Source organism: Camellia sinensis, chromosome 1 (genome assembly GCF_055761805.1).
Source record: "Camellia sinensis isolate YWXY chromosome 1, ASM5576180v1, whole genome shotgun sequence".
Classification (NCBI taxonomy): Eukaryota; Viridiplantae; Streptophyta; class Magnoliopsida; order Ericales; family Theaceae; genus Camellia; species Camellia sinensis.
In genome coordinates this window covers 231,701,189-231,712,009 of record NC_138961.1, presented here as the reverse complement: position 1 = coordinate 231,712,009, position 10,821 = coordinate 231,701,189, and the positions used below count along the sequence as shown (strand labels likewise).

The 10,821-nt window shown below is 40.3% G+C and overlaps 1 pseudogene; it reads right to left on the bottom strand.

Moving 5' to 3' along the window:
* Positions 1-697: 697 nt before the first annotated feature.
* LOC114286189 (tRNA (guanine(26)-N(2))-dimethyltransferase 1-like) lies at positions 698-10,179 on the bottom strand (annotated as a pseudogene).
* Positions 10,180-10,821: the final 642 nt, after the last annotated feature.

The window sequence follows — 10,821 nt, the reverse complement described above, 5'->3', positions numbered from 1 at the left end:
GGTCTTTCTTACTGAAGTAGAGTGTGTGCTCCCACTCGGACTTCCGAAGAATAGCCCTTACTTCCATCAATACGAGCTCCGAGGATCTTTCTTTTCAAAGTAGAGTGGACTCTTACTCGAACTCCCGAGGGATAGCCTTTCCTTCCATTAGCTGCCGAAGTAGAAGTGCGCATCCACTCGGACTTCCGAGAGACAGCCTTGTTTCTGCTCGGACTTCTGAGGGAGAGCCTTCCAAGGGACAACTCTTGCTCTCATTAGTGCGGGTCCGAAGAACAGCCCTTGATTTCATCAATACGAGCTCCGAGGGTCTTTCTTTTCAAAGTAGAGTGGACTCTTACTCGAACTCCCGAGGGATGGCCTTTGCTTCCATTAGCTGCCGAAGTAGAAGTGCACATCCACTCGGACTTCCGAGGGACAGCCTCGTTTTTGCTCGGACTTCTAAAGGACAGCCTTGTTTCCTCTCGAACTTCTGAGGGACAGCCTTACTTCTGCTCGGACTTCTGAGAGACAGTCTTTCCTTCTGTTGGTGCAAGCTTGGTAGACTCGGTTATCTTCCAGAGGAATCTTTCTTGTCAAAGTAGGGTGTGTGCTACTTTCGGACTCCCGAGGGACAGTCTTGCTTCTGTTCGGACTTCCGAGGAACAGCCCTTGCTCTCATTAGTGCGGGTTCCAAGGGCCCGGAGGTCGTGGATTTCAATCAAGAATTCATTTTCCTGAAATAGCAAAGCCAACAAATGAGACAAACAATATCAATTTCAGATCATGATTCAGGCATTATCAGAATGGGGCAACATCAACAAATAATAATTATCAATTTAAGCTACAACAATTTTATTACTCTGAGCAAGTTCATGAAAATGCAACAATCAAGTTTTTGTCTCTCCGGGCTGGTTCCTCTCAAGCCGACGTAAAACTACAACGGTCACACAAAATTTTGGCATCAGCTATGTATTTCCCAAGCATCCACAAGTTAAACAAACAACAATATATCATCTTTATTATTCAACGAGGTATTTCATCATATCAACAAGTCCTACGATGAATTCTACATCAAGAGTTCGAGCATGATATCTAATATTCTCGGGGTTGCAACAATCAATCATTCGATAACAAGATTTATTTTCTCGGGTTTCATCGACAACAACAATAATTATTTTATTCATCCCATGCAAGCAAAGATAGCAACAACACTCACGTGTAGGCCATGTTCTCTCTCAACATCAATAGCCTAGTGCAAGCATCAAATATTTTGTTTATGGCAGATTTATCAACACAAGGTCAAGCTCCAAAACATGAATTTCAGGATTACATTACTCATGCCAATCAAGATTCAATAGAACCTTCGGCTATCTCGAGTTCAAAATTGCTATACAACAATATTCACAAATCTCAAAGGCCCAAAGCAAATTTCTAGTAAGGCTTGAAAATTCGGATTTTGTCAAAACAAGAGGTTACTCACAGATTTATGCCAACAGCGGAAGAGCACGGCTGAGTTAGAGGCAATGTGGGAAGCAGAAAATAGGCCACGAATGGGTGGAACCAGTACCGAAGATAGCCGGAGTAAATCAATAATAGCACCGGCAGTGGGCAAGAAATAATATAGTCAGACCGACGCCGCGTTGAGTGGGCGGCGTGGTCAATCACCAGTTACAGTTGAAGCCGAAGGTAGTGTGGAAGACGTAGCGGAGTTGGCGTCAGCGTCGAGCAACAAGACTGAGCTAGGTTGGGCAAGACCACACACGTTGCGTTGAGAGGGCGAACGTGCGTGGTCGGCGTCAGATAAGTTGAAGCCGGAAGCAACGCTGGTACCACAGAAGAGTCAGCAACCACACACGTTGCGTTGAGAGGGCGAACGTGTGTGGTTTGCATTGGACCGTCGAAGCCAGAGGAAGAGTTTCAGCAAAGAAAGGCCGATGGTAGGCTGGTTCGGTCTTGGCACAAGGTATCAAGCGTGACATCATTCCTATCACATCTCCACCCTTGACATCAATATTTCAATACAAGCATCAAATATTCTATTAGATTTGTCAGCATAGATTTCAAGACAACAAAACCCAAATTTCTTCCATGGGATTAGCAGGGATTCAACATTGATTGTTCCCATATTCACAAAGAAAAATCAAGTTCTCTTTATCAAGATGTGCAACACCAGAAATTTATGGGTTACTTATTCAGAAATTTATAAATCAGAGTTTATACAAATAAGAAATTCAAGAATGGGTTTCAACATATAGTTATTCAAAGGATTGGATAAGCAAAAATATATGAAGCTAGTTTGGAGAGGGGTTGAACTAGCACAAACTGAAATCGGCAAACTAAGGCCGAGATCCGTAGAGCCAGCGCCAGGGACAGCCAAGACAAGTCGGCAGCAGTGCGTATGGCTTAGACAAGCAGTATGTGAGAAGGGTGCTAGGCGGACCAACGACGCGTTGCAAGGGCGACGTGGTCGGCACTGGCAGGTCGCGTCTGACAGAAGCAGCGATGTCACAGGAGTTGTACATGAGGCTCACAAGCTGCGCGAGTTGGGTGGTCGCGTGCAAAGAGCAGTGTCGCGGCTGACTCTCGCGTAGGCCGACGACGGTGGTTTGTGGGTCTCCAGTGACGAGCTGGGCTAGTGATAGCATGAGCTGGTGGCGCAAGGCTGCATCAGCAATGGTGTTGTAGATGAGTTGGTGTTGATGATGATCAATAACAGCAATGGCGGGGCCTGTAGCTGTGGCGATGAACAACGTGCAACATGAAAAAAAAAAAAAAAAAAACATTCAATAGTGAGGAGAGGAAGACGAAGTTACATCAGTGTTCTTCAACAGTGCTCTTCAGTGGTTACAGAAGCAAAAACCGAGCTGTGCTGCATTGATTTAAAAAAAAAAAAGAGTTTCGTGATGGCTCTGTTTTTTTTTTTTTTTTTTTTGATTTGCAGAAGCAGCGGCTATGGCCTTCAAATGGAATGCAAAGCAAGAGAGAGAAGGTGTATGTCACTGATTGAAAAAAAAAAAAAAAAAAAGAGAAAGGAAGAGGAAAGTTGTGCTGTCGGCGGCTGTAGGCAAAAAGAAAGGAGGGGGTATTGATTAGGGTTGCCAAAAAACGTGTGAGCCTTGTTTGTTAAAAAAAAAAAAAGTACAAAAAAATAAAATTTTTGCTTGTCAATTTTTTCTGTAAATTGAAGTGCGTCATCAACTTTATCCATAGGCTCTGTCGTGACAACATTTTTTTTTTTTTTTGGGAAACGTGATGCGAAGCAGGATCGAAGAAATGACAGTATGCATGTCCGAGAAAATTACAATTTCTCGCACACGCAAGGGGCAAATGTAAGAGGAGCTAATTTAAGCCCACTAAATTATTTAGGCCCAATAGCCCAAGATTAGTGGGCCCGAATTTATCGCAAGTCCAAGATTGGTGGGTTTGGATTTATCGCCGTCAAACGGGCTGAATGGCTCTAAGCCTCGAAAGGGTTCGGATCCACAAACCTAGAGACTTACTCAGGCCCGGACTCGAAAGGGTATTAGGCAAGCCTAGAGATCCGAGGCATTCGGACTCGAAAGGGTTCGGATCCACGAACCTAGAGGTCCGAAATACTTGGCTTCGAACGGATTCAGACGCAATCTAGAAGTCGCTCCGTTAATGAGTCCCAGAACACTTGCGGGCTCGGAGCTTTCCAGGATCTACGCACCAGAACCATGGGCGTAATGGAGTTCGAACAAAGGACCCGATCCCGAGGACGGTGAGTGGAGACAAATTCACTCTTCGGTTAAACTAGCCTATACCCGGGTCGAGGTGGCACGACCCCGGGGGGTCCATGAGACTCGGTAATATTTTGCGGCAGGACGTCCTCTGGGACTACCCCTGACCCTTTGGGATGATTAGGGATCATTGGTTAGGTGTGGCTAAGAAGAAGGGTTCGCCGAGGGAGTGATCTCCTCTTCGGGGTTTTCTCATCCTCGGATAAGTCACCTCCTCGGAGAGGTCACCTCCTCGGACAAAGTGGTTAGAGAGAATATCCCCCATGTGCCTTGCACATGGGCTCCATCCTACATCATGAGGTGCCTATAAATAGCACCCACCCATTGCTTTACAAGGGATGGATTTTGGAGATTTTTAACTCTTGGGAAAGAACTAATTTCCCTTCTCCATTATCAACCTTGAGAGTGAAAGTGGGAGATCCATGGGAGAGCCTTGCCATTATTCTATTCGCTAGCCATTTTGCCTTCTTCTTCACTCAATCTCTTATCTCCATCATCTCCTTTGTTGTTGTGTTCCTAAGTTGAGATTATTGAAGAATCTAAGCCTCTCATCATATTCTAGAGAATTCGAAGTTGTTCTTCAAGGATCTTCGAAGATCTTCGAATTTTCCAACTCTTTTTCTTGAACCCTCTCCTACAGGAGGCATTTCTTTTTCATTTAGAGAACAGAAACAATAGAAAATGACCCAAAAATACGGGGCTGACACATTTCGTTGGCCTTCCCATCCGGTGTGGTCGTATGAAGGGAAAGAACTTTATTATTATACGATGCACCTAAGGAAAACTTATTTGGCAAACTATTTCCGAAAATTTTCTTTGAAAAAAAATAAAATATGAACCCATTTTTTAGGCAGTACTTGAGTTGTTATCTGAATTTTCAAAAAGTGTTTTCATACAAAACTGAAATGATATTAAAACGATAAGTGTTTTCAAACTCTTCAATGTTTTTATTTTAAAAAGCATAAAAAATGAAAACAATACCAAACAGGCATTTTCCAAATGTTCCTGCGTGTGTGCTTGAACTAGTGTCTTGCTGGATGATTAAGAAAATTGCGATGAGAACGAAATTAACGGTAGAATCAAAATAAGAATAATAATAAAATTAAATAATGATAATAATAATAATAATAAACAACACGGGATGAAAAAAAAACAAAAAAAAAGGTAGTTGAATAACTGTTCCTTGGCTAGTATAACACTTCCTGCCTGATCAAGCGGTTGAGCTTGCACAGGATGATTTTTGACCTAAACGAAAAAAGATGCACTAATTCATGAAAAAGCCGTTAACAAACAATCATGAGTTCAGACACACAAACTCACTAAAAAGGGTGGTAAAAATAACTTGTAATATGAAGTTTATGATTTATTTTTATTTTTATTTTTTTAAATCATCTGTAACAAACGGGCACGCACACAAAATCCATAATAAGAACTAAGAAAACACAGGAATATTCAACGAGGATTTGTAACACAATTCAACAAACTGCCATGAGTTCATCCTTGCTGATGAAAGTGCAGGAGTTTGATTTGTTTGTTTATCCTAGTTGAAACATACAGGGTTTATAATTTGGGAAGCACACAAACGCACACATGCACATGGAAACACACAACATAGTACTTACCCAGCAGCGCATGGCATCCCAAATAACGTCCATGGGAGCATCTGATTTCAGCCCCAAAAGATTTACGTGAGATCCTGATATACGATGTCCAGCATTGATGACTGCACAACGGAATATTACAGCTGAGGGGGAAGTGCATTTTAACATAACAGAGGAACATCAGGCAATTCCTGTGAACAAACCCACCAGAATAAGAGTTGCCAACAAATTTGTTTTCTGGATATATAGGTATAAGAAATCAATGAATGCAAGAAAAATGTTTCAGAAACACACACAAACCCCCCACTGAGCATCCAATGGAATGTATTTTTGATTTCCAGTTACAAACACAACCAATTTAAGGAAATGAGAACTATAGTATTTTTATCTATCAAAATGCAGCCATGAGTTCTTGATTTGCTTTGCATTGACTATAGACAATTGAATAGCTTAGAGTTAATTAATACTCCAACAATGTAGAACAAAAATCAGCTCAAAGATCATAAGCACACCTCTGAAATTGTTGTTAATACATCATAGATTCAATCATAAGCAGGATACCGGTCCTTTATTGACTTCACATCTGCCAGTATTGAGGTTACCAATTCTTGATCATGGATGGGAGCAGACCATATAGGCCCACCCATGTTATATTTCTTCCCGCAATAGCTGAGGAACAACAGGGGCGAACCCAGGTAATTACCTTACATTGTTATTCTTGAAAAGGGGAAAAAAACGAAAGCATCAAAATGTTGCTAACAGTTTAGCACAAAATAAAATTAGAAACACAAAATCATTGATCCATATTACGAACCTATAAGTTATGTCGTTCAGAATACTGATTTAAGTTAACAATAGTAAAGTCAACATAAATAAGGTAAGACATGTGTCTGAATTGTCATATCTGATAGACTGAGACCTCGTTTGGGAACAGGCTAATTTAGTAACTTTTTGGCTATTTGGCTAAAAAAGTAGGTAAAAAAAACTTATATGTTTGGGATGACTTTTTGACTAATTACGAAAAGATGTGCAAAAAGTAGAGAAAAAGAAGAATCTTTGACTTTTTGGTATGAGTTGTTGGCTTTTTGGCTAAAAATGTAACTTTTTGGCTTTTTTGCTAAAAAGGTAAGTCCCCAAACGGGGCCTCAGTCTGATACATATCATCAATGCCCAGACAAGCAGCTGATATAAAGGCTACATCACATGCACATGAAATAGATAAATACCTTTGACACAATCCTTCCAAGAGGCTGAAGATGAAAAGAATCACAACCAGTGCACTGGTAAACATAAGAGAGCTTGCAGAGCTGTAACCAATTTCAAGTCAAATACAACTAAGCAAGGAACCAATTGGATAACAACATGAAGAGAAATGATCATTATTGTAGTAATTAGGCAAATCTACCCTACTAGCTAGTTTGAAGCAAAACTAATAATATAGGAGACTCATGTAAATACGTGAACAAAAACCCGAATGTTCTGAACTGATAGCACTGGAACAATGTATCGCTTGTACCGATTTGCATGGCTCTGCATTTAGGAAAAGAAAATACTTTTCACTAAATTACAAGAGAGGGATAGCACAAAATCTTATAATGAAACATGTTTATGACCCAAAGGAGTAGATGAGATGACTAGGAACCTGTCGCAAGAAGCACAGGTCCTGAGTTTGAGTTATTCCCCCTTGGAGCCAACCCCAGGGATTTATAACATTAATAGACTCAAGCATTTGGGACAAAGAGACAGAGATTGGTTCGGTGCTCTGGATACCTAGTCAGTGGAGTGAAATAAATGAAGCTTTACGACTTCAGGAAAAGCTTCAGGAAAAGTAGAATTAAGTTTGTTATTGATAAATAGAAACTATGATAATTTTTGATTTAAAAAAATACAAAGAAACATTAACATACAATTATACAAGTAGACCTAAAAATTATGTCTATGACACCTGGATCAAAGAAGGCCAGGTTCTATTCTATATAAGTCATGGGCCCCAAATTTTCTTTCAGTCCCTTTAGCCTTAACTCTTAAAGGAATATTAACTCAACCCAGTTCAAACTTCAAAGCAAATATCTGTTGGAAGAAGAGAAAAATTATTTCCAAGTTCTTGAAAAATTTGCTCCTCACACACACCAAGTCATTTGTTTATTATTTAGCTAACGCTCTGCCATGCCTTTCACATAGCTGTGCAGGATTTCAAAATAGAAAAATAAACAATACCCATAAGGCCTTTCAATAAGATTGACAGAGACAATTATGTGTTAAATGGAGAAATCCCGTAACTCAAACATATGACTTCAAAAGTGACGAAAAGTCTGAATCAACAAATTTGAGAGGTCCAGGTCCATAAAGATGTCAAGCGTGCATTCAACGAATTGGTGACAGAAAACTATACCTTACAAGAAACAAAATGACCAAAAAAAATAGCAAAGACAAGTACACACGAAAAACTGAAAATAAGGATCACTGAAAGAAACTACCACATTCAAGGAAAACAATAAATAATAAATGCAAGTATGATCCTCAAAACATTTATATTTCTATTTCAAATGTCAAAGATAACAGCTTTATCATGAAAATAGAAGTACCACAATGGAGGCAAGTAGGATCCTCAATACCATTTCATGACAATATGTCCCTCTCAAACAATAGGAGCCATATCAATTCCACAAGCAGCATTAAACAAGCCTAGTAATCAAAAGCTATTGAGTTATGAAGGGAGGAAGGGGGAGGAGGAGCAGAAAACCTTACTTGGTATAGCAAACCTCCCCATCCACATAGTACTGCCATATCAGTTGCAGTGCACATCAATATGCCTCCATCAACGACTGAACAGCAGAGTCTAGGAACACAGAAGGTGAACCATAAGGATCAAGATCAACCTGAAACATCAACAAATACTATAAGTATGAATATTGGCTCATTTTAACAGTTACAAGTAAACATTCCCACAAAAGACCGTCTTTCCAAGACCAAAACAATAGGACAGATGTGTGATATCCACTAACTGAAACCAATTCTATCTATTCTTGCTCACACAGTACAGCTAAAAAATTCATGCCTTCTTTTTCGGCAAGTAACCAAAAAAAATGCCATTCAGTTTCATATGAAATTGAATGAAACAGAAATGCTCATCTTGAGCAACTAGCTCCGCATATTTTATTATACATTAAAAAAAAAGGGTTTGCATCTAAGATATATTATATACAGCGTACCACATCAAACTCCTTTGGGTGGTTAGCATGTAAACTCGAGCATCAGCAAGGTGCGACTCCACCTTTGCACATGCCACTGAACCATTGAATTTTATGTTTCTCCTTCATGCTTCAACTGACACTGCAAAAAAGGCAAACAACAATGTATTCCTTTCAAAAATAGGTTCTACGTAGCAAGTAAGATTCACCTTTTGCAAAGTAAAACTTATTGTCAAAAGCTGGTAGTTCTATTTGTGGACATGAAAGTAGGAGAATATATCAATATTTGTATATATTGGAAACGGCATCCTCATATACTTGATAGTTCTATGGGCTTGATCATGCATGTGCCTTTTTTATGTCAATGGAAAAAGGTGTTCCTGAACTAAATAACCTAATCCACCTACTAAGGCTGCGAATCACGCACTAATTCGCAGATTCATGAATTGAGAGTGAAAACCAATCAAATCTGCAGATTCAATGGTGTTAAATCCACAGATGGTCCAACAAATTTACTTTCCGGCTGCCATTTTCTGCTGTGTGTTAGGCTGTCTAAGAATGGTACACACATTTGTTTTTTTATTTTTGGTTGCACAAGTATTGTGTTTGTTTCTATTAATGATGTACGAAAACAACATAAAAATGCACAACCATGTGATGGCCTGGTGGTAGGAATGTGTTTATTTATGTTGTGGTCAATGGTTCAGGTATAGTATATGGCAACTTAAATATTTTATGTTCTGCTTGATTCCATTTGGCAGGGTGGAGTCGCAAACAAACAGTACAGTACCTAATTAATTCAGCAAATATTAGTTACTTTTACAATGAATATATAAAATAAAATAAAAAAATGGCTTGAGAAAATGTATGACACATAAGTATATATCTGTATATCTATGCTCTGGAGGCACTCCCACTCTCGAAATATTTTCACAAATGAGGCTCTCACTTTCCATTCTGCAAATCGGTTACTCAGTTCCTGAATGGTTTGGCTTCAAAGCATGTACTATAACTACGGCAGTAGGATAAAAATAACTTTATCATTGTCCAAGGCTACAACTTGACCTATACCTTCTACTTCACGTGTGTTAATATATTAATATAATGTTAATATGTTATAGTATGTATAATATAATTGTCATACAGCTAGCTAGATAATAGGATTCCTTTTCTTTGTCCCTGCTTTCGGTTGCCCATCTTCTTTTGGCCTCCTTTTCATTATTATATTGAATTGTATCAAAATGATGTTTTGTAACACAGCTCCTATATAATGGAGCCTCTATTTGGTTTCTGAATATATATTGAATCACAGAGCTTACTTACTCTTTCAATATCACTCTCTCAACATATTTTACATGGTATCAGAGCACACTTGTTTTTCCTAGTCTCTTCTTCCGCTGCATCACATTTCTTGCTTGGCAGATTGCTGTGTATCTCGTCTACATCACATTTTCTGTTTGGCAGATTGTTGCATATCTCGTCCTTATCTAAATTCCAGATTTGACAACACAATACCTTCGTCTCTTCACGACGAATCCAACTCCACCAAATTCATCATCATCCGACGTCTCACGCGCCCTCACCCGCCACATTTGTCGCCGGCGCGTCAGCCGCTTCCACCTTCAACGTCCCATGCGCTCCACGCATCCACCAGTCGCTTGAGCCACCTCTCTCCGCGTCTCACGCGCTACACGCATCCGCACGCTGCTTAAGCCGTCCGCTTGAGCCGTCTCTCCCGCACGCGTCACTCGCTCGCGCCGCACACACCTCATGCCGCTTTCGCTTTCGGCTCGCGCCACTTGCACACGCCTTTGCCTTCGGCTCCAGCTAGTTCAGCTCAAACCGGCTCAACACCTTTCCCAGGCCAGTTCACCCCTATTTTTGGACTTTTCTGGCCTATTCAGCTCGGTTTCTCACTAATTTGGACCTTCTGCATTCACTGGTTCCCTCGGATTTTTCAGATTCTACCTCGATAGTACTGTTTTTTCCCTCATGGATCGCCCGGACTCCTCTAACCACCCTATTTCCGTTGTTCTTGACAGGACTAACTATGTTTTATGGGCACAAGCTATGTCCGGGTTCCTCAAAGGAAAGAAACTTTGGCGCATCATCACTGGGGATGTGTGCAAACCCATCCAAGCAACCACGGAATCCGCTGCCACCACAGAATCCGCTGACAAATATGTCGATCGTCTGGAGGATTGGGATAGTAAAAACTATCAGATCATCACTTGGCTTCGCAATACTTCTATTACATCTATCAGCCTTCAGTTTGGTCGGTTCCAACTT